The sequence below is a fragment of the Erithacus rubecula genome (genome assembly GCF_903797595.1).
Source record: "Erithacus rubecula genome assembly, chromosome: 4".
Classification (NCBI taxonomy): domain Eukaryota; kingdom Metazoa; phylum Chordata; class Aves; order Passeriformes; family Muscicapidae; genus Erithacus; species Erithacus rubecula.
Genome location: NC_136686.1, coordinates 65,528,941 through 65,552,093, shown reverse-complemented (window position 1 = coordinate 65,552,093; position 23,153 = coordinate 65,528,941). Strand labels below are relative to the sequence as shown.

The 23,153-nt window shown below is 42.4% G+C and overlaps 1 long non-coding RNA gene across 1 annotated transcript; it reads right to left on the bottom strand.

Annotated features, from left to right (window-relative positions):
* Nucleotides 1-20,192: 20,192 nt before the first annotated feature.
* LOC306801684 lies at nt 20,193-20,733 on the bottom strand. The gene is made up of 2 exons (XR_013774160.1): nt 20,604-20,733; nt 20,193-20,255 (listed from the first exon to the last, which is right to left on the bottom strand). It is a non-coding gene; the product is annotated as an uncharacterized lncRNA (long non-coding RNA).
* Between the last annotated feature and the right edge of the window lie 2,420 nt (nt 20,734-23,153).

The window sequence follows — 23,153 nt, the reverse complement described above, 5'->3', positions numbered from 1 at the left end:
TTTTAGTCATTTCCACCATGGAAATAATTTTAGGTGAGCTGAGCCCACCCAAAGTTAATGCCTGCCCTTTTGGGGGATCCCTCAAGTCTGGAAATCTGGAAAAGAAGGAGCATCTTGTGGACTCTCAATGGGAAAAACAACTGCTGAGAACAAGGAAATGCAGTGATTCCATCTTTTCCTGCCACAGTTCAGTTTCTTGGCTTCACAATTTGCGAAGTCAAAATATCTGGGAGTTGAACTGGTGCTGTAAGCCTGGAATCAAAGAAAACACAGGAAAAGCTGGTCTTTGTAGCAATAGCTCAAATCATTGTCATGGCATTTTTGTAGCTTCCAATAATTCCACAGTTTTACTGAAGATGAAAGTTTGCCAGTCCTGCTTTGCCTGGGTGGACTCACATGGGTGGTGTTTTTCTCCTGTAAGTTATCTTTCTGTAGGTAAGGCTGCTGGAGCTCCATGGCTGTCACTGAAGACCCAGTCAATAGCCAGTGGAATTTAAAGTGCAATTTAATTGACTGAATGTGGACATTTACTTCAGAATGGGATAAACTGCATCATGAGCAGCATTGATTGTCTGCCTTCTTGACACATGCAATCAAGCTTATCCTCCTACCACACAATCTATTTCACCACCTCATTCCCTTTACCACTGGAAAGACAATTCATCATTAACATGCAATCCAAATCCATCATGATAAGCCCCTGACTTCTTATCCTCTAAAAACCACGAGTGCCATTGAGACAGCACATAAGATGATTGCCCACAGTCTTTTCTATCACAAGAACACCAAATTACCATCAAATTATATGGAAGAAACAGGTTCAGACAAACGTGCAGATGCAGTTCTTGCAGCATGCAAGGCCTGTAATTAAGTTATGAAACCTCTCACAGGAGGATGACTGAAGTTGTGATCACTGAAAACTTAGGCAGGTTCAAAAAGCACTTTGACAAATGTACAGATAAAAATCCATTGAGGGTTTTTAAATTCCGGTAAACTCTCTCTGTTTTAGGAAATCCTGGAAATGCAAGTTCCTGGAGGTGGAAAATGTCAAAGGAAATGAGTGTGTTTGGCTTATTATAATTTTTCTTAATTCTTTGGGTGTTAGTAACTCTCAGAGTCTGGACACTGCCTTGCCTGCACTGAATTTGTTTTCTATTAACACTAAATTGCTCCAACTCATTCTTCTTTCTCTTGTAGGTGATGATTTCTTACCCTCTGAGGTGTTTTTGCCATCTTTTCCTTTTCCATCCTTTTCTTGAAGAGCAGGCTCTAGGCTGGACCTCACCCTCCATGGGTACCAAGAAAACACCACAAACAAGAGGCTTCTCTCACCTTCTGATTGTTTTTTTAAGCTGATGCAGGGAGAAAAGAGAGAGATTTGGAGTCTTGTGAATTACCAGGTATTCACCTTCCATTCCTGGGAAGGTGTAATCATCCACCTCTAGTTGTCCTCACTATATATCACCTCATCTCTGGTAAATCTTGGAAGAAATGTCATTTATGTGGTGAAAAATCCAGTAGAGGAGTACAGAACATCTGCAATTAATTCCAGCAGCTGAGAAAGACCCAATGAATGAACTCCTGACCACTGAATTTATCTGGTACCTGTGACTCCACACCTGCCTTGTTTCTGGGCTCATCAGAGAACTTGGGTCCTGGGACATCTGCTTTAATGTTATTTCTATTTCTTTTTTCTTTTATTCAGCAAGATCCCAAGCCTGGAACTCTTGACAGTTCACAAGGTGTAAGATGTAGATCCAGATTCAAATTTTTAAGGGTGGGGACATTTTCTAGGAATGAGACAGATGTTATTTTCATGTACCATCTTGTTTAGAAATGCCATGATCCTCTGAATTAGCATAAGTCTAATGAAGAACATCCATTTCAGGATACTATTTAATAATTCCCAGCTACATTTTATAGGAGATATTATGTTCCAACAAATTCCCTCTGTAGCAGCATTGCCTTCCCGTGCTTCTGAAATCCTTTAGTGGGTGGAATCTGATTATCAGGAAAAAATATGTAAAATATGCAAAGGTTAAAGCAGACAGTTGTTTTGAGGTATTTTCAGATCTGAACATCTTGATCTTTGTGATAATTTGCATTCAGGCATGCTATGTTTGCTAAAGGAAAGCTTAAAATAAACGTTAGTAAAATACTTTGCTTTAGGGATTTGCTGGCTGGCTGTGAAGTGCCAGACTGCTCTTTAACTTTCCTTGGCATTTAGAGGCTCAGCTCTTGCTGCACTGCACTGAAATGTCACATCCTCAGCAGGAACTGGAGATGGTTTTGTGGGGCCTGGACTCTGAGGGTGCCAGGCTGCTGTTCTGTTTAGGTGCCTGGTGTAATTTTAGATGTACCTGAGCTCCACAGGTCCTGAAAGGCACAGGTGCTACATAGCCAGCCTCACCTGAATGTCTCAGGTAACCCCAGATGGTTCCAGGCATCCAAGGTTAGGTCAGTGGAAGAAGCCCTGCCTCTTTCTCATGAGAATTCAATTTGTTAATGGTTGCTTTAGGAGCATTCCACTGAAATATAGAAATGAACCAGGCAATTAAAGAATGATCTGTGTTCTTCATTGAAATTATAATCTCCAGTTGTTTCCCCACACTTTTTGGTTCCAGGCTGTCATCACTGATCTTCAGAGAGTCTTGGAAGGAAAAACACAAACTCCCTCTCACAAAGGCTCCCTGGTGCTCCATGAATATGCAGAATATCACTTGGGTTCATATGTCCCTCACACCTCACAATCTTACACCTCCAGTTAGAAATAATTTTGTTTTCTCAAGTATAAACCAAAATCCTGCAACACGATTTTCCTGGAAGGCAAAAAAAAAAAAAAAATTGGTTGACCAATTCTTTGACATCCAAAAGAGGCTCTTACCCATGTCTGGTGAAGATAACATCCTGTCTTCTTCTGGGTTTTTCACCCACAATTTCTACCACAATCTTTCTTGTTTGGTCTCCTCCCCCATTCTAGCCAAGCCCTGCCTTCCTCCTCTCCACAAAAGTCAACTGGCCTCCCCCAGCTCAAGGAAATGAACATTTGGTGTTGGTGGGGGAATTGTTTCAGACAGGGGAAGCTGTGGGCTGTCCTGGTGCAGGGAAATGGCACAAGAGATGCCAGAAGGGGTTTTTAGGGCTGTTCTCTGGAACCAGCCCCTGCACCACTGTCCCACAAAAGCAGAGATGGCATCTCTACAGCTTAGGGTGTGGGATAAAGCACACAGCTCAGGAAATCTGGGGTCTTCTTCCCTTCACTGCACACAGGGAGGTCCCTGCCTCAGTTTCCCCCTTTCCCATTTCCCCCTTTCCCACAGAAGCAGAACTGATGGGCTGGGTTATTTCAGAGCTGACAGTTTAAGGAGGGAAGAAGTCATTCCATGAATTACCTGTGGATTTGCTGCAGGGAATTTGTTGCTTTCACCCACTTGCAAGAAGCAGCTTGGAGGTTTTGCCTGTGTGGATTCTCCAAGGTCTGATAAAAATTGTTTTCAACTACAACCTTTCTAGGTGGGGATGTATCCCCATCTTCCCCATTTCTGTGAAATGAGAAATTCTTAGAGCCCTCAGGCTGATCTTCAAACTGATCCAAAGGTGTGGAGCAAGGGATACACACAAGATTTGGCTCCAAGCATGTGCTCCAGAGAAATTACTGCCTTGTAAATCAGGGACACATCAAGGAAACATTCCTCAGCCATGTCCAATGCTGAAATAAATCCCAGAGGTGCCTTTGCAGACCAGGAAGAATCAAATTAAACTGAGAAATGAAACACTGATTTAATTGTGATAATGAATTGTTTCCACTGCTGCAGTATTACAGGTTCCCTTGTGAGGCTGAAATAAAAACCAGATGCCCAGGACCATGGGTCTGTCTCAAATGCAGAGGAAGCAAAATGTTTGCATGGCTGAAATGTAGCACACATAGAAGTGGCTGGAAACATGGGAGAGTAACATTTAAAAAATTGCATTGGCTTGGAAGAAGGAGCTGGGAGTCCTGGGAATGTTCCTGGCTGTGTTCACAGAGCATTGCACTTGGGCCTGTGTCCTGGTTTGAAACACAGGTGTCTGCTAAGAAAGACAGAATCTTCTCTTTGAAATGGAGAATGTAAACCCCCTCCCTCCAAATTATTATCATTTTGAAATTAAGAGGCTCTCAGGCAGAGATATGGGAATTAGGAATAACAGTTCTTTACTAGGAAAATTCAAATAGCAATGCAGTATTACACAGAACAATCCCAACCCTGCCAGAGTCAGAATCCAAGCTGGCACAGTCAGTCAGTCAGGGTGGTGGCACAGTCCCATTCCATGGTGCTGCATCCTCCTGCAGGGGCAGATGTGGCTCAGCTGGAGCAGTGCTCCTGGAGAAGGGGCAGTTTCCTCTGAAGCTCCAGGGATGATGTGCAAGGCTCTGGTTTTCCTCTGGAATGCAGTGGGAAGAAGGTGCCTTGGTGTGCAAAATGTCAGTTTTTCTCTGGCTAGGAAAGGCTTGGCTCCTGCCCTGGCTGGAGCATCTCCCAGTGGGATGATGGAATTTTATCAGCCATGCCCTGGGACTCAGTGGCCATGAACAGGAGATATCTCCTGGAGGGAGGATGGGCTGTGGGAAGATAAAGATGATTGCCCAGCTGGTTTAAAGATGCCCATGAGCAGATAATGTGTGCCAGGAGATCAGGGGCACTGCCCCAGCTGATTTAACAGATGAGGACAGAACACACATTGCTGGGAACATCCTGCATTGCAACCCAAGACAGCCTGGCTCTTCTCCATGACAGGTCTTATGTTCCTGTGGTTCTGAGATGTCCCTTCAGGGTCTTGTTTTCAGCCAAGGTCACAACAATAAGGCTGCAGTAGAGCTCTACAGGCTTGTGCTCCACAGCAGGAACCTTTCAACATGTGTTTTGTCCCTTGGGATGTAGTGTGAGGATATATTGGTGGGCATGAAGCTGGCAAGCAGCACCCCATTCTTGAGCTTATTCCCCATTCCTCTTTTGTTTTTCCAGCACCTGCAGGGCCAGGAGAGATGCTGTGGGAGCTCTGCTTGCAGGGTATCAGTCTGATGTCAAGAAAGGGAGAAACATTTACGAGAGGGATAGAAGTGTGATAGACCCTTCTTGTACTCCTCAGCCACCTCCTCAGTCTGGAAGTGAGTCCAAGGTTATTTTATTTTATCATTTGTCATCTTTCTCTGCACCTTTCTTGAGCTGTAAAGCAAAGCTCTCTCTTTCATGTTTTTTTACAAGTGAGTAAACACAAGACCTGAAAGACATATTTACAGAGAAATTCTCCTTAATGTATTATTCATTTGACTTTTTACTAGAAGTGTTTCTGTAGCCCTGATGTCCTGAGGATATCAGTAACACAAGGTTTGTAGAGAAAGGTAATGTTTTTATTAAAGCAATGGATAGATTTAAAGAGGTGAAAAAGACACTGAATTGTGGATGTATTTCTTGGGTTTGGGTGGGATAGAGTTATTTTTCTTTCTAATAGCTGGTACAGGGCTGGATTTTGGATTTAGGATGAGATGAGTTAATAACATTCTGATGTTTTAGTTGTTGCTGAGCAGTGCTTCCACTAAGTCAAGGACTTTTCAGCTTCTCATACTGTCCTGGCAATGAGGAGCCTATGGGGGCACAAGGAAATGTGAGGGGGCACAGCCAGGACAGGAGACCCAAACTGGCCAAAGGGATATTCCAGAGCAGGCAAATGGAACAGGGAGGAATTGTCCAGGGGGTGGCAGCTGCTGGTCCAACATTTGCTGTGCCTCAGTCAGCAAGAGGGACAATTGCAATGTGCATCCCTTGTATTACTCTTATTCTTATTCTTATTCTTATTCTTATTCTTATTCTTATTCTTATTCTTATTCTTATTCTTATTCTTATTCTTATTCTTATTCTTCCTATTCCTATTCCTATTCCTATTCCTATTCCTATTCCTATTCCTATTCCTATTCCTATTCCTATTCCTATTCCTATTCCTATTCCTATTCCTATTCCTATTCCTATTCCTATTCCTATTCCTATTCCTATTGTTTTCCTGCCTTTTCTGTGCTATTAAATTGTCTTTATCCTAACCATTAGTTTTATTCCTTTTCTGATTCTCTCCCCCATCTCTCTGAGAGTGAGTGAGCAGCTCTGTTCAAGCTTCCAGCCAGGTTAAACCACATCAACAGAGAAGCCTAACTTAAAACCCTTTTGAGAATGTTTTTTGTGAGTATGAACTTAGCTACATTCCAGTTGCTAGCTGGAATCATACAAGATTTGACATCTTTCCCCAACATCACTTTTTCCTTTTTACAGAGAAAAGGTGCTCAATGCATGGGTTAAAAGCTGTGCAGTGCTGTTGGCTACCCAGCTAATTAACCTCATACTCTTGTCAATGCAAACTGCTGGGATGGTGCAGATGTCTTTCATTGTCAGGCTGATGTATTTTGGGTTGCCATTAACCTCTTCTCACGGATTTACTCTGCCAGAGAATATTACCTGCATCAAAATAAGTGTCCATTTCAAAATTTGTACAGATTTTACTCTGTGGATTCCACTTTGCACCTTCAACAGTGTCATAGTGGCATCCTCATGCTGACTAATTTGGACCTGTGGGTCTGCACTGTTGGTATTAAGTAGTGATAAGACAAATGCAGGTCATAGTCTAAGCATGTCATGTCAGAAGATAAGCAAATAAAATTAATGATATTTTAAAATACAGTAAAGAAAGAAAAAAAGATCTACAGTCTATGAATCTCCTTAAAGTGCACATTCCTTGGTAATGAGATTCCACTTTGGCTTTTTTTTTTTTTTTTCTGATGTTTGGGATGAATTATTATCAATTTGAAGCAAGCTGGTCTAGTGGAAGGTGTCCCTGCCCATGGCAGGGGCTTGGAGCTAGATGGTCTTTAAGGTCCCAAACCCTTCTGTGATTCTATTTATAAACCTCTCAAAGGTTAAAAATTCCATCTGGTTTTACCATCCTACCCCACAGCTTTCACTATAGAGATTTTTAGGATAGATGACATCTCTACAGAGTGTGATTTCACAGGATAAGGATCTGTCCTGCCATTCATTCCACCAGCTCTGCTCCAGGGATGGGAATATCTGGTGGAAACAGAGGAACAGGCAGGAAGAGAGGGCAGGATCTGGAACACAGCCCAACACTCAGCTTGGTGCTCTGTGCTGCTTCCAGGGCTGCTGCAACAGATTAGTCTTGGTGCCTGGAATTCCTTTGGGCTCCTGTGAGTTCCTGAATCATCCTCAGATATTGAATTAAGCAAAATAAACAATGGGATCAGAAACAGAAGAGGAAAGGAAAATATTAGGGAAATACTTTCAACCAAAGCTTAGTTTGTGGCTTGAACAGTAAAAAATCCAGCCAGGCTGGATGCAATGGACAATTCCCACTGAAACAGGCTCCATGGAAAGGAAAAGCTGCTGCTTTAATGCAGACTGGGTAACCTGTGTTGAGAGGCTGGGCCATCCAGGTGTCATCTTGCCTTTGACTGCAGTGAGTGCCAGGTGGGTTAATGTGTTTTCTGAGGATGGTAACAGGGATTAGGGTGTGGAGAGCATGGCCACAGAAATAGTTGGAAGCCATCAAGGATGTTCAGGTCAAGAGGAGTGAGCAGCAAAGCATAATACACCAACTTCTTTCAAATCAGTCAACAGAAGCAAAGAAAGAGATGTATCTCTTCTCTGTGTCTGCTGAGGACATTTTGGCCTGAAATTGCAGGAATTACCTTAAACAATGCTGGGATGTAAGTGAGGAAGGTGACATGGTGGAACCCTGAAGTCTGAGAGTTTTAAACTTTCTGTGCACTGACACTGACCCTCAAAAGAACACTGCTTTTGACTTGAGGTTTTGGAGAAGGCTTCCAAATTTGTGTCACAGAGTTAGAATCACTGGTGTGTAGTTAGAAGTGATTTCACATGGTGAAGAGTTTGGAATTTGGGGTTAATAGGTATGGGACATACCTATCTCTTTCTTCCTTCTGGTTCCTTCTTCTTCTTAGTTTCAGGTAGTAATTTTTGGTTGGATAGAAAATCCCACAGTGCAGGTCACAGGTATTTGGTTATTGGGTCAAAAGTATAAATAATATAGATGTTAGTTTTGAATTGGATAGTTAGGCTTTAAAGACCTTGTAGCTAGCTAGATTCACCTCCATTTTTGCTCTCTTTTAGCTTGTTAGCTGGAAGTGTTGCAAAACTCTCTGTGAATAAAACAACCAAGTCTGAAATCTGTCACTCAAGCATTCAATCCTGACTCAGAGTGAAGGCTGAAGAAAAAAGTTAACCACTTTCAACATGGATAATTTTTTGGGACTTGCTAACAAACCAGGTAACAGCAGGGTTGTGAGATACCTGCACTGGGTGCATTGGATCCAAACTGGATAAATCAGACCTGGGTTTATGCAAAATCCCTGCAGATATTGCTCCCAGGTCCTGCAGGATGTGGAGCCATCAAGTCCTTAAAACTGACCCCATGGGCAAACAACCAAATGCAAATCTTTGCCTTTAATTTATTTGGTTTTTCATACCTCAGGTCATAAGTTCAGGTCAACATTGCTTATATTTCATGTCCTGCAAAATGCAATCAAGATGAAACCAGCCTTGAATCAATCCCTTCTGTCAGGGACACATTTTCCATGAGAGAGTCAAGGGCTACAGATGCTACAAAGGAAGAAGAAAGAATATTTAAAAGAATAAAGGAGTTTTTACAGCAGCCTCAAGTTACACTATATGAAGTTAAAAAAACCCCAGCACTCCCAGCTGAAAAGCCTGGGAATAAATGAAACTAAAATAAACCTCTTCAGCTTCATGCACAGAGGATTGTTATTCTTTTCTCCATTGATATACTTTCATGTTGGTGCAATTCCAAATAATTCATTTGTGTATTATTTCTGTTTGTGCCAGATTTGGGGAGAAGAGATTCAGACCCAAGCATTGGGTTGATGATTGACTCATTTTTTCCCATATGAAGAGAAAAATAGTGAATTGAGTTTTTGTGGCTAAATCTGGATTTCAAACTGCATAAATTAAATATACATATATATATATATATATATATATATATATATATATATATATATATATATACACACACATTTATATGCATATACATATATGCATATAAATTAAATCTATATATACCTTTATATGCATATACATATATATGTGTGTTTGCATGTGTATGGATGTGTATTTTCTTTTGAATTTCAGTAAAACATTGAATCCTGGGGGTTTTTTTGACAGACTCTTGAAATGCACCACTTAAAGAGGATTTATGTTAGAGGTAAATCTCAAATGTGAAATTTTGAAGATTGTTTGACAGCATGACATGGCAAAATAAAACAGATGATGCAAGCTCTAAACCTGACTGGATAATGGCACAACCTGGTAACCTATTATTCATGTAGGGTTTTGTAAAAATGTGTATATTCTTCTCCTTTTTTACTTTCTTTTTTTTGTTTTTTTTTTTTAATGCAATAATTCAAGGAAAAACTGTTTCCCAGCACATTTCTACAGAAATATGAAGATCAATTCAGACTTCAGCTGTTTGGACTCATAAATCAGGCCTGAAGCCCATGAACAGCACATAATCTTAAAAAAAAAATGGAAGAAATATGTTTCTTTGAATGAGTGTTGCCAATATTTATGTGTCCACGAGCTTAGTGGAATAAAATTGTGCAAATGTTTGCAGGATGGAGCTATTAATTAAATAGGAAGTCATATGGGGTAATGTATGACACACCACCCTGCTGTCAGAGCAAGACTTTCTGCCTCTCTTTGACAGCAAGTGCTCAAGAGGAAAAAAAATTGTTCTTTATTATATATTCTTCCTTGTAAAAAAGGATCCCAAAAAAGGCAATTATTACCCTAAAACATCAAAGGGCATTTGCTATGAGGTGCATTCAGTGGCTCATTCACAGCGACAGGGGCAGGACTGGCAGTAATGGGTTTAAACTCCAGCAAGGGGGATTTAGGGCACACACTGGGGCTGTTTCATCAGAGGGGACCCAGACAATCTGACCAGGTTTGTTGGAGATGTTCCATCCCCTGAGGGTGGGAGAACAAGTCAGGTGAACCTGGACATGTACAAAAATTTGTGGGAGAGTTCAGTGAGGAATGAAGCAAGGTCAGGCAGTCATAGGACAAAAGAGGCTTCAAACTGGGAAAAGGGAGATTTAGGTAGGACATGGTGGAGAAATCCTTCCTTGTGAGGGTGGGGAGGCCCTGGCACAGGGTGCCCAGAGAAGCTGTGGCTCCCCTGGATCCCTGGAAGTGTCCAAGACCAGGTTGGATGGGGCTTGGAGCAACCTGGGATGGTGGAAGGTGTCCCTGCCATGGCAGGGGTGGAATTGGATGATCTTTAAGGTCCCTTCCAACCCAACCAATTCTGTGATTCTGTGCTACAGACAACTGAAACAGGTAGGATTGAGCCACTTGAGACAGAAGATGGAAGAGATGATCACTTAACATCTTAATTTACTATGATTCTACAATTTCTCTGAACACACTCACACCAGCTCTGAGTTTGGTTTTATATTTTTTCTGTAAATATTTGTGTACAGCACAAAAAAGAGCAATTACTGTAGATGGGAACCTCAGTGGGTTTCAGTGGTAAGGTTCCAACCCACGTCACATTTAATGGAAATTATGCATCTGAGTTACAGACCAAGCAACACCACAGAAAATAAAAGATGTTTACAGACTGCCTGTACATTTGGATGTTGAATTAAGAAAAGTTTTAATTATGATTAATGTAACGAAATTTTGCTGTTAGCAAATGAATGGTAAATCCCGAGTTCAAAATCCTACAACTGGTAATATTTAATTTCTCTAAAGTTAAACGGGACAAAGGAGCACTGCATTAAAAAAATCTACTGCAGTGTGTAAATGACTCATTTATTTTCTGAACTTTATAAAGTTTCTCTCCTGACAATGAGGGAGAGTTTCACCTTTTTGATTTTATGATGAGTGATCTGTTTCAGAAAGATGGGCACTAGAGAGGAAGTGGCAGCATTAAACAGACATGGTCAGCAGCACTGAGGTCACACTGAAATTGTCATTGAAATAGATTGACCATGAAATGTCAGACTTGTTCCCTTGGAGTCAAACTCATTCTTGCTGAACTTGTCTGGAGAGCCAGAGTCCCAATCCTGGAAGTCAAAGCAAAAAGTAGGAACCTGAGCAGTCCCCTTAGGACAGGACTTTCAGAAATACTTTGAAGCTGCTGATGGATTTTTGTGTATATGATAGGGATAAACTTCAAAAAAGGCTGAGTGTCAACCCCTGAAAATGAGGCTTTCTTAAAATTCTTTGCTGAGGGCCCAAAAATGAAGTTTCCCTAAACACTGTCAGCTTATCAGATCCTGTGAGATCTGTTGGAGGAGAATTAACTCTGCTGGGACTGAGGAACTGGGAATGAAGCACTGAAACTCTTCTCAGCTTTTCAAACTTTTGAGATCTCTTCTGGCCTTGATTTATTGTCTGACAGGGCTGGCAGGCAGCTCAAACATTATTCCAGCAGCAGCCTCCTGCACTTGTGTATTGAACAGAGCAGCAGAGTCAGGTCATGAATCTCATTTCACAAGACAGAAACGAGCCAGTCGATACACAGAGCGAGTTTTACACGCTTTCCCCAACAATGAGAACCTTCATCCTGGAATCAATATCCTGGGATGAACAAGGAGCTGCAGCCACATCACTGAAAACCACCAGGTGTGAGCAAGACACCTCAGTGGTTCTAAATAAAGGAGACAGAGAGCATTGCCTTTGGAAAGCTCTGGTTAGGCAAGATGCCATGGACTGGAAAACATCTAATAATGGTAACAGGACAGTGCACAGCAACCCTCAGGGGTGAAAACATCCTGGTTCCACAGTGAGAAAGAACTGAAACAGACCCTGGAGAAAGCAGGGCCCTGGCACAGCCATTGAGAGTGATTAGTGAATATTTAATGGTGTGAGGAGTAAACTAAAGTAATGTGAGGGAGTCATGCAGTGCCTGGAAAATGAGCCTGGATATAAACACTAAATGAACTGCACATTTAGGGAGAGAGGAGAGTGACTGCTTCATTTTGCATCACCTCGATAAGCGTGCCATGGAAGGAAAACATTTCTGTCAGCAGCTTGCTGTGAACACTTCATTCTTTTAATGCTTTTCAACTAACTCAGGCAGAGGAAGTTTCCAACAGAAGTGTGCAGCAGGGATGGAAGGAGTACTGCATTCCACATCAAGATGTGTGAGAGTGATCCTTTAAATTGGCTATTACCAAAAGAAGCTGAAAACACAGAAGACTTTATGAATGATCTGAGATTGAAGAGAAATTCTTGCTTTGTGGGAGGCTAGATCCCTTGATAGCAGCTCAGAGTGTGGTGGTAACCAGGAACTGAAACATCAGAAAGAGAAAAATATTGGCAGATTGAAAATTAAGCCTTGACAATGTGGTTAGGACACATTAGGGAAAAACTGGGAGACACAGCCAGAACTGTGACACCTGAACTTGGTATCATGAATCTCCATGACCAGCTGAGATAATTTCAAGTTCTGCTCTCTGTTGGTACAGGCTATAGCTACTCTTGTCATTCTTCTCTTGGTGTTATGAACATATGTGCCTGGCAAAGGAATATGTGCAGGACTGTGTTTTGAAGGGGTGCAGAAGGGCTTTTACCTCCCAGCTGCCCCTCCAGCAGCAACAAAAAGGAGTTCAAGTTGAGTCAAGAAGTGGACAGAACCAGGGCACTCATACACTTCTGGGCTCAGTAGATGAAAAAAATAAAATAAAAGTGCAGGTGGGAAGTGAGAGATGATTTCATAGAAAGAAGGTGTTGAGGGGAGTTCTTTGGAAATCAACAAAGCCACCCAGAGAAGGTCTCTTTAAATCAGGTTGAAATGTTTTGTTCCTTGCCAGGTTCAGTGGTTTCTTTTATTTCCCCTGTATTTAACCCTCTGTCTGTGTTCACAGTTAACTTCTCAGAGCAAACAGGCTGCTCAGAGCACCAACATTTCATTTTTAGAGAAGCAGAAATACAAAATCCAAGCACCTTTACTCCTCTTTTTTTCAGAGGTGAGTTTCTTTGTTGAATTCTGCCCAGGCTGCTTGCACATTTGGTCACTCCAATTTTCCTTTTTTTTATCTTCCTCACACATTCATCAGCCAGATCCCATTTTCATGTCTTTTGCTAACCCACCCCAGCAGTCTCAGTCACCACTTCTTGTCCCACTCATCATGAATCTGAACTGGTACCACCTGGCTTGGAGGCTGCAGTTGCAGGACAGACCTGGTCCAGGGGCAGGGAGTCAGTGCCTCTCATGAAATTATGATCTCCCTGCTCTTTACTCTTCAAAACTTCCTTGGCAGTGTAATTCCCAGAGCCAAGTGAAATATCCTGTGGGTCCCTTCAGAATCAGGACATTCTGAGATGATGTGATCTGATGTTTTTGTGCAGGGACCATGCAAGGGCTGGTGGCACGGTGTGACCACGGCAAATTTGGGCATGGAGTCTCTGAGTCACAGACTTTTCCACAGGGTTCACATCCTCTGGCCAGGCCTCCACGAGGGTGGTTCCTCTTTAACTTCCTCATAAACAAGGACCAAGATATTTGACTTTCCTTCTAGGAAAAGCAGAAGATTGTGAATCACAAAGGGCCTTTGTTATGAGAGCAGCTCTGCTTTCACTCTGCCTCCCCAGAGAAGCCCTTTGATGCCTATTTCCTGTGGCAAGTTAGAAAAAAAAAAAAAAGAAAAAAAGAAAAGAAGTATGGGAACACATTTTTATTGTTTTTCTTTGACCCTGTTTATGATGATTCAGTAGCACCTACCAGACCCCAGCAGCATCTCCTGCACTGCATCCCTGGGGGGAAGACAGAAACCAGCAGATGGATCCATACTGTGGATTCACTGGGGCTTGGGACTTCTACACCTGGGAGAGCTGCAGAGTCCCATGGATCAAGGCTTCAAAATTTAGCTGGGACTGGTTGGGATGGGAGACCACAATCTGCCCCTGATGTTTCTTCTTGACTTTATTTTCCCCTTGCTCAGGTATCTCTGAGAATGAATGATTCAGGGGACTTGAGGGAAGAGTGAGAAACTCTCCAGCCTCTGCCTCCCCACGGAGCCCAGAGGAAGGAGATATTGTCTCTGTGGTTACAAAACCAGACGTGTGTCAACCGTTTGCCTTCGAGTCTTCAGAAGAAAAAATTGTCACATGAGCTGCACCGTAGCTGGTGGTGGAGCTTTATCTGCTTGGCCCACCAAGGGCTGGTTTGAGGTGGAAAAATGTAACACCCAAATGCAGATGTTTGCCTCCTGAAGAAGGATAATTGCAAACTTTCCCACCTTTGGGGGTTGTCAGGCATCTCTCCCCCGTGGTGCTGGAGTAGCAGGACAGGCAGCAGGAGCAAAGCAGCTCCCTGAAAATCAGACTATCTGACTGTGCTGTTAACAAAAAGAAGTGCTTGGTCTTTTTTTTTTTTTTTTTTTTTGGGTTCTTTTTTGTTTTTTTTTTTTATGTGTGAAACCAAAGCAGGGTGAGATAAATAAGCATGGTCTGGCACACAATCAACTTACATCACACAGGCATGAGCTGTCTGTGATATTTTTCAGCAAATGGACCCGAGGAACATCCTTCCCACCATGGTCCCCAACAACATCTGTACAGAGATGTTCACCATCCCAAAGAGATGTTGCCAGCACCTGAGGGGTTAGTCTGACTCTGTGTGCTTGGTTTAGACACCAGGCAGGCTGTGCCAGTGGGCACAGAAGGTGTCCTGACCTATTTATCTCCCTGCTACGGGTGCAGGAGTGTATGTTCAGTTCAGCTCTGGGCCCCTCACTATGAGAAAGACCTGGAGGGGCTGGAGCGAGTTCAGAGAAGGGAACAGAGCTGGGGAAGGGTCTGGAGCTCCAGGAGAGGTTGAGGGAGCTGGGAAAGGGGCTCAGCCTGGAGTAAAGGAGGCTCAGGGGGGAAACTTGTGGCTCTGCACAGCTCCCTGACAGGAGGGGATAGCCAGGAGGGAATCAGGCTCTGCTCCCAAAGAGGAAAGGGCCTCAAGGTGCAGCAGGAGAGGTTTAGACTGGATAGCAGGAAAGTTTTTTTCATCAAAAAGTTTGTCAAGCACCTGGACTGGAACAGTCTGCCCAGGGGAGTGATGGAACTGCTATTCCTGGAAGTGTTCAAAGGATGGGTGGCACTTGGCACCGTGGTTTGGTGGTGGCCCTGGCAGTGCTGGGTTAATGGCTGACTTAAGATGGCTCTGCCAACCTTAATAATTCCTTGCTTTTATGTTGTCTTGGCTTTCTAGGGTCTCTTTTAAGTTATTTCCTGTATTTGGCTCCCTTATTGGGACTCTACATGACTCAGGACACAGATGAAAGGACAACTCCAAGTTTTCTGCAGCCAACATTGATAACTGGTTGAGATCACGAGTATGCAGCAAGGTTTGCTCCTAAATGTGTCAATGAAAATAAAATCAGCACTTTTAGAAAAAAATCACTAAAATTTCCTCCTGACTTACTGTTGGGTGTCTGGAACAGAAGCTGCAGGAGGGAGCACACATTGTTTGAAGTGGGCACGTCAGAGTGTCGTGTTCTGCCTCAGCAGACGGTTCCTTTACAGGAAGCCACCACAGGTTTTGCTCTGCAGCTGAACGGATCACAAAAACCCTCAGTGCTGCTGCCTCACCCATCCACATCAGTGAGAAAAGTTAAAGGAACTATTTTTCTTCAGCCTTTTTGGGGGCCTGAAGATTCAGTGGGGAACATTTTGTAAATTCCTGTTGTGTTTCCCTGATTCTGATACAGTGTGTTTGGACAAGGTGGAGCCAAAGGCAGATTCTATGAGTTATGAGTATTTGTCATGCTGGGCATTGTCACTGGCAGTGCAGGACACCAAAACAGCAAATCCATCCTGTCCATTTGCCATTTGTGCAGGAATATCTTAGTGCCAGGCTGGGCATCACTGACCCTGTGAGCCACTGAGTCACTTTGCAAGTTCCTGGATTTTCCTTAGGTGGGAATGATACCAGACATCCAAACCATCTGGTTTAGCTTTTTATCATCTTTTACCAAGCTGTGATGTCACAATGTTGTGGTGCTGAGCTGGAGGGTATTAGTTCTGCTCCTTTTTTTTTCTTTGGCAACAGCTGCTTGAATTGAAAATGTCATATAAGATTGAATGACTACAACAGCTCAGAACATAGGAACAATTTCTCCCCACAGTCAACAACTTGAGTTTACAGGTCAGAACACCATAAATCCTGTGATGGATTTGTCACCTTAGTAACAAATAGGGTCCAAAGACAGATAAAAGGATATTATACAACTTTTAAGTGACTGGTAATGTGGTCAGATTGTAGTAGGTTAATAATTGCCAAGACTGTATAAGTGAAATGAGCATTTCTCAAACATATGAAGCTCTTCAAGAACATCCATGGTAGCAGATAATGTAGGAATTGTGTTTTGCTTACAGATGTTCCAGGTGTGGCTCCATCAGAGAGCTGATAGCCAGAGCTGAAAGAGTTAGACATGTACTGAAGCCTTTGGAAATTTAAACATCCTGTAAAAGTACACTGAGATAGCTTAGTGATGAGAAAGAGGAATTTCTTCTTCCTACAAATAAAATTTTATAGGAAAACTACAAATTGTTAAATGTTAATCTTATTATTACAGAGCTGTCTGAAATGCTGTTCACATGTGTAAATTAAATGCATCTGTTGGATCTGTTGATAAGAGTAAATTATAAGCACAAATATGATCAAGCATGGGATTGTCCTTTCCATCTGGTCAGCAGTTAAAAGAGAGTAATATGTGCAAGAGAAACACAAAACCTGATCAAGTCACTGCCAAGCTGAGGAGAGACACTTGGATGTTTGTGGAAATAAATTAACATATGTTATGTGTGAAGGGTACAGCCATTCTTTAAAAGACCCGTGACAAAAACCTAATCAAGTGACAGCTCTAATGAGTGGAGCCCGAAGGGAGCTGTTCCAATAATTACACAACATGCAGAGGGTTGTAATAGCAGGGCCTGAAAGATAAAAGGATCATGGCAAATGGAAGCATTTGTATTCCCAGAGATGGCAGGGAGGCACAGAGAGAAGAGCAGAGCAAAGGTGCACCAGGAATCAATTCACCCAAGGCAGTTTGGGCTGTGTGCCTGGGCTGATGTTGGAGTGGGGTGAGGATTGATCAGTGCAGGGTGTGAACAGAGAAAGCAGATCCAGACCAAAAATACATGAGGAGGTGATGAAGATCTGCAGGGGGTAGTTGGTGGTCTGAGCCACATCTCTGACTGTCAGGGTATAAATCCCCATTCTTAAAACATGACTCAGTAAATCATCTCCCTCCCAGTGCTAATTTTAAAAAGTGCTAATTTTATTTTCATTGACATATTTAGGAGCAAACCTTGCTGCACACTCGTGATCTCAACCAGTTATCATCATTTGCTGTCAAAATAAAACTCTGGAATCCAGGAATTGTCCTCTCTTATGAGTCCTGTAGAGTCCCAATAAGGGAATCAATTACAGGAAATAATTTAAAGGAGACCCTAGAAAGACAACATAATCACCTCCCATTTACCCTCACACAGGTCACCTCTGTCTTGCCTAAGCTGGTGCTTGCAATGTCCCTGGGTGATGTCTCCAAAGAAAAGGAGGCTTGACATGCACAGCAGTGTGGAGCTCAGCTGAGCACAAGCAGTTTTTCTCCTTACATAACACTTATTTCTTAATACCACCTTCTTGATTTTTCTCCATAATTTTCTCCATCTATTCAACTCTTTTGCAGACACTCACTGTTGCAGAAAAAAAAAATAAAATAAACAGGTGTTTATCAAGATAATGTAAGTAAATTTCTTGATGCACAGTCACATTTTCTTTTATAAGTGAAAGCAAAAGTAGATAACATGAGCTAGGGAGGTCTGCACTTCCGGCAGGGGGCTGTGATAAGTTAAAAGGTATTGTGTCCCCTTATATTGCAATATATTCCATTTCAGTGCAAACAAACCTGTGGAATGTTAATGATCACCCTATTAAATGAGAACTTGATAGGGGAAGCTGTGCCACAGATCTGACGTGCTGCATTTCACAGGTCAAAAAATTGTACTATCAAAATCTGAAGTCACCTCCTCTTCAGAGTGAGAAAAGGAGAGAATGTTCTTCCCTAGGTGTCCCTAGTTTTTTAAAAGACATGCCAGCTTTATTTTCCCTTAAAGAAATACTAGTAATGTGTGGAGCTTGCTTTCACTTAAAAGATTTTTCTGAGGGCCAAGAGGAACGAAGATTCCTTTGTTGCAAAGATTTTTGTCCTTTGGATTATTATGTTTGTGTCAATCTGGATGGATGAACCTTCCTAACAGCTGGGGCTCCCAGAGTTATTCCTAGATTTCTGAGAAGAAATTAAACAGCTGTTGGGGAGCCAATAATAACTCTGAGGTGTGGACTTGCAGTTTCAGCAAATTGGAAAAGGATAATTTCAAACATGAATGTCAGTGATGCTGGAGCCAGAACCAAATGCTGGATCTGTGATTAAATTGGACTATTATCTTATTTTCCATCATAGCAAATTTGTGGTAGTTCATCCCAATTGTCTGAGTAATGCATCTGTTTTTTGTTCACTAGCTCTTTTGTTGGGAGAGTCTGAGTCCCTCCTAACTAGTCCTGGCTCAGAGCTAGACCAGAGTATAAATGGCAGTGGATAAGAGCCAGTGGCTCCAGGCTGTCTCAGGGAGGGATTGATGTCACCTCCTGCTTGGATTTGTTCTGGATTGTATATCCTACCATAAAAAAATGAAACAAAGTTAACTGGAAATACCATCAAAATCCCTGTGTTCACTTTATCCCTGTGATTTCCTTTAATATTTCTTTCTCTGAGTACTATTAATTCTGTTAATTCCCAGCTGTTGCCCAACAATCAGGAAATAAATGTTTATCCTCTTCTGGCCCCAGCCCACAGGTATTAAAGGATAATTCCACTAATGCTCCACACCAAGACTTCACTGCCACTTGACATATGGAGTAATTTACCCCTGTTGGCAGAAGGAACCAAAATCAGTTTGTTCCTTTTACAGCCTAATCCTGTACCTTGTGTTGATGTGTAAACAGTGACACACGAGACTTTTACTGCCTGACATAAAACATGCATTAAAACATGAGGGAATGTGCCTGTGCATTGGAGGGAGGTTGGGTTTTGTTTTGTTTTTTGTTTTTTTCCCTTTAGGGAAGACTGTTCTAACATAGAAATCTTGGTGAAATAAGATCAAACCACCTGGAAAAGCAAGTGGATGCAATACAGAAAGGAAAGGAGATGATACATCTCTTTTTGGAACCCTGAGAGATGCAGATGTTCAAATTTGGAATGCAGAGTGCCAGCCCATGAATCTGATGGGTGCTCAGCATCCACTGCAGTTCAGGGTTTTTATCCTGAGAAAAACAAGCCCTTCCAGAAAACATTAAACTCAGACAGTCATAGATGTGGAAATCACCTCAGATGAATCATGTCTTTAAAATGACCATATTTTTCTTAAATTGTGAGTGGGGAAAGAGTGACTAACACCTACAGAGATGATATTAGGTGGGATGAATTCTACCCCCAATGTCTCTGAAAATGAAGCCATTTTAGCTGATGAGACACAAGGTTGATGTTTCAGACAAAAGAGACAATTTGGGACTGTCTGAAAAATATGAAGCCCTTGGGATTTACAAATATAGAGAGTCACAGCATTATTGTCTTGTGTGTATCTGTGTCCAGGTATTGAGATGCATCCTAAACTTGGACAGCATCCTCTGTATTTCTAGTTCTTCAGAGTGCTGTCTTGACGCCCATTTTTAAATGAAAAATGACTTTTTTTTTTTCTTTTAATTAAAAATAGATGATTTTTTTTTTTTTTTTACTAGCTTTGGGAGGAAGGAAAGACAGGCTCCAGAACTGCACTGCATGAGGACTTCTATTCATCCAGAATTCTTGCTGCAGCAGAGAATGAACCATCTGGGGTTGCTGAGGACTCTCAAATAGACCAGTGAAATTCCTGGGCAACCAGAACTTCTGCTCTCTAATTGTCTCACTTCTGTAAGATGGATGTGGGAGTAATTTGGGGTTTTTAATTATTCTAAGACAAAAGTTTACGATCAAGAAATTGCCATTTGTGTTCTGTGATGCAGCCTTTGCTAACAGAACAATAACAGAAATCACAATTTCCATGGCCTTCAGCTGATGTTATTTATTGTTGCTGTCCTGTCTCCCCACCTGAGAGCACAATGTCCTGGAACTGGAAACAGTGTCAGAGTGACAAAACGTTAAAATATAGAATTATTTCTCTGTAATAAAGAATTACAAACTCTAGGACCTGATTTTTCTGGAAAAAGGGTGGCTGAGGGGGTATCTGACACAAATGAATACAGGAACTTGTATCTAATTTTCCTAACACTGAATCCCAGGGGAACATCAAATAGCATTGCTGTCTGATTAGTTCAGAAAAAAACAAGAGATATTTCTTATAGCAGGGTGAAGTACAGCTGTGATACACTCTGCCAAAAGACAAGGGGATGAGAACACCTAGAAGGTTTCAAAAAGTGATAGAACTTATTCTGGGAAGAAAATATAATTAAGGACTTGCAACATCATCTTGGTAGCTGCTGAATACTCAGAGCTGCTTGATGTCAGGATATTCTTGGTCTTCTTTACACATTTTTTGTTGGACATTGCTGGGGGCAGAACTTGGTTAAGCAGATCTTTGATCTCAGACATCTTCCTGCTGCTCCTTCTCTGTGCACTCTGAAGGAGCCTTCCAAAGCCATTTTGTCTACCAAATGCTTTACCTTGACCTGAAGCAGAAGGGAAAATCCAGATTTCTTCAGGAAGTTTGATGGTTTGTGTAATCTGGAGGAGTTGCTAACAAAGTGCTCATATGTGTTATTAGCTTTAAGTCCACAGGGCATGGAAATTTGTGAGACTCCAACAAGCATTTAAGGCTGAGCATGTTTGAAGAACAAAACCCTCCTATTTTCCTGTGTAATTTATATCCTCTTTAGAAAGAGAAATAAACAGTTTTGGCACTGCTATCCACAAGGCACCACAGCAAGGCTGGGAGTCCAAACATCCACAGTGTGCAGAGGGTCCCCAAAGTGAGGTGTGCCAGGGTCCCCTCTCAGCAGCTCTTCCTGGTTTTATGTCTCCAGACTGCCCCACACAATGAAGTTGGTGACACCTGGTGTCACCCTCCTGCAGCACAAAGCAGCTGCACCTTCACTGAAGGGACAAGAGCAACTCTGTCTCTGTGTGAGGATATCTGAGTTGGGGCCATGAGCAAGCACTGGAGAGCCCAGTTTTGGTTTTTTGAGGGATGCTCTCAGTCACTCTCACACCTGTGATCTGGATCAAGCAGGAGAAATGGAGAGTGTCACATCCCACTGTGACATCATGTCTGTGACCAGAAAAGCTGGATTTTTCTGATTGTGCCCTAGGAGAGAGGTCAGGGCAGTGCCACAGGACCCTCTCTCATGGCACCATGGGCACCTGGATATCACCTGCTCAGGGGCTGTCTGACACCATCCTCCTTCACTACCACAAGAACTTTCAGCCTGGGGGTTTAAACTCTCATGGAGCCTTGACAAATTCAGCCCTCAAGTGAAATCACAGATCAAGTCAACACTCAGCTGCTGCAGAGCTGATTTGGTTTTTAGTATGAAAAACAGCATGAAAAAAATGCAGATGTTTCTGGCTTGTGATTTCTTATTTTCCCATTCCCAGCCTCTTCTCAAGAGAAGATATTTAAATTATTCCCAAGTACCAGGAAAGCCCAGGGAGCAGAAATGCTTCTGACCAGGCAGCTAAGTGAAGTGTTGAAGGTCTGAGGAAACATGAGGAGACCTGAGGTATTTCAGAGCAACAAATGTGATGCAGGAAGAAAATGAAGGTAACAGAGGGTAGGCAAGAAATTTTTGGAGAATGAGTTTTATAGAGGATTGGACAGTAAATGGGGAAGGGAGAACATGAGGCCAATGACACCAAACTGCAAGAAATCAGACTTCTTTATTCCGAATAATTGTCCCTGAAGAGATTATAATTGCTATTTTATCATACCTCATATTTGCCTAGAAATTCAGGAACAAAGAACCCATGGAACAATTTTTCTCGTGGTGTTTTCTTTTGCTACCTACAGGATAACACTTGTGTTCACCCCTTGCAATACAAACTTTTCAACCTTTTTCTTTCTTGATGTATGAGACAATTGCCATGTTTTGGTTCCAAAATGTGATAAAAAGTGTTCTAAATGTGTTTGGAATCCTCTGTCCCCACCCAGTGAGGTGTGACAACCTTCCAGGTGTGCATGGCAGCCTGATGGAAGAGACATTGACCAACCTAACACTGAGTCTGGTGATTTTATCCCACTTTCAGGAAAGGTTCCCAGCTCAGGCTGCCTGGAATCACAGGGAACCACATCCCCACAGGCAGGGATGCTCAGCAGAGGAGCATCACAGGGATGGATGCTCCAACCACAGCTGGAGCAGAGCAGCAGAGAATGGCTTTAAGCTGGAAAAGAGTAGATTTAGATTAGATATGAGGAATAAGTGAGGGTGGAGAGGCCCTGACACAGGTTGTCCAGAGAAGAAGAACAGGCTGCCACATCCTGGAAGTGTCCAAGGCCACGTTGGATGGTGTTTGGAGCAACCTGGGATAGTGAAAGGTGTCCCTGCCATGGAATGAGATGATTTTTAATGTCCCTTCCAACCCAAACCATTCCATAATTCTGTGATTCTGTAAATTATCACTTTGACCCCAGGGTGATCTACAGGTGACTGTGCTTGGTTAACCTGCTCATCTGAGGGAAGTTAGGCAGCAGCAGCCATGGTTGAAAACTGGGTACTGCAACCCTTCCTGCTCTCACTCTAATTAGCACAGCTGTTGGGACAAGGCTGTTTAATTACAGCAATGCTGCTTCTTCAGGTCCTTCTCCTGCTCAACAAGAAGGATCCAAAACCCACCCCTGTCAAGCCCTGGTTGAGCAATATTAACACAGCATCTGCCAGGCTGTTTTGAATAGCTGCTAAACATCTACACTGTTTTAAGGGGGAAGAAAAGGCTTTTCAAGTGCTGCATACATTACCCAGAGCAGTGGGGAAGGATGTTAATAATTCATTCATGCTCTCAGACTCTGGAGTGTGCT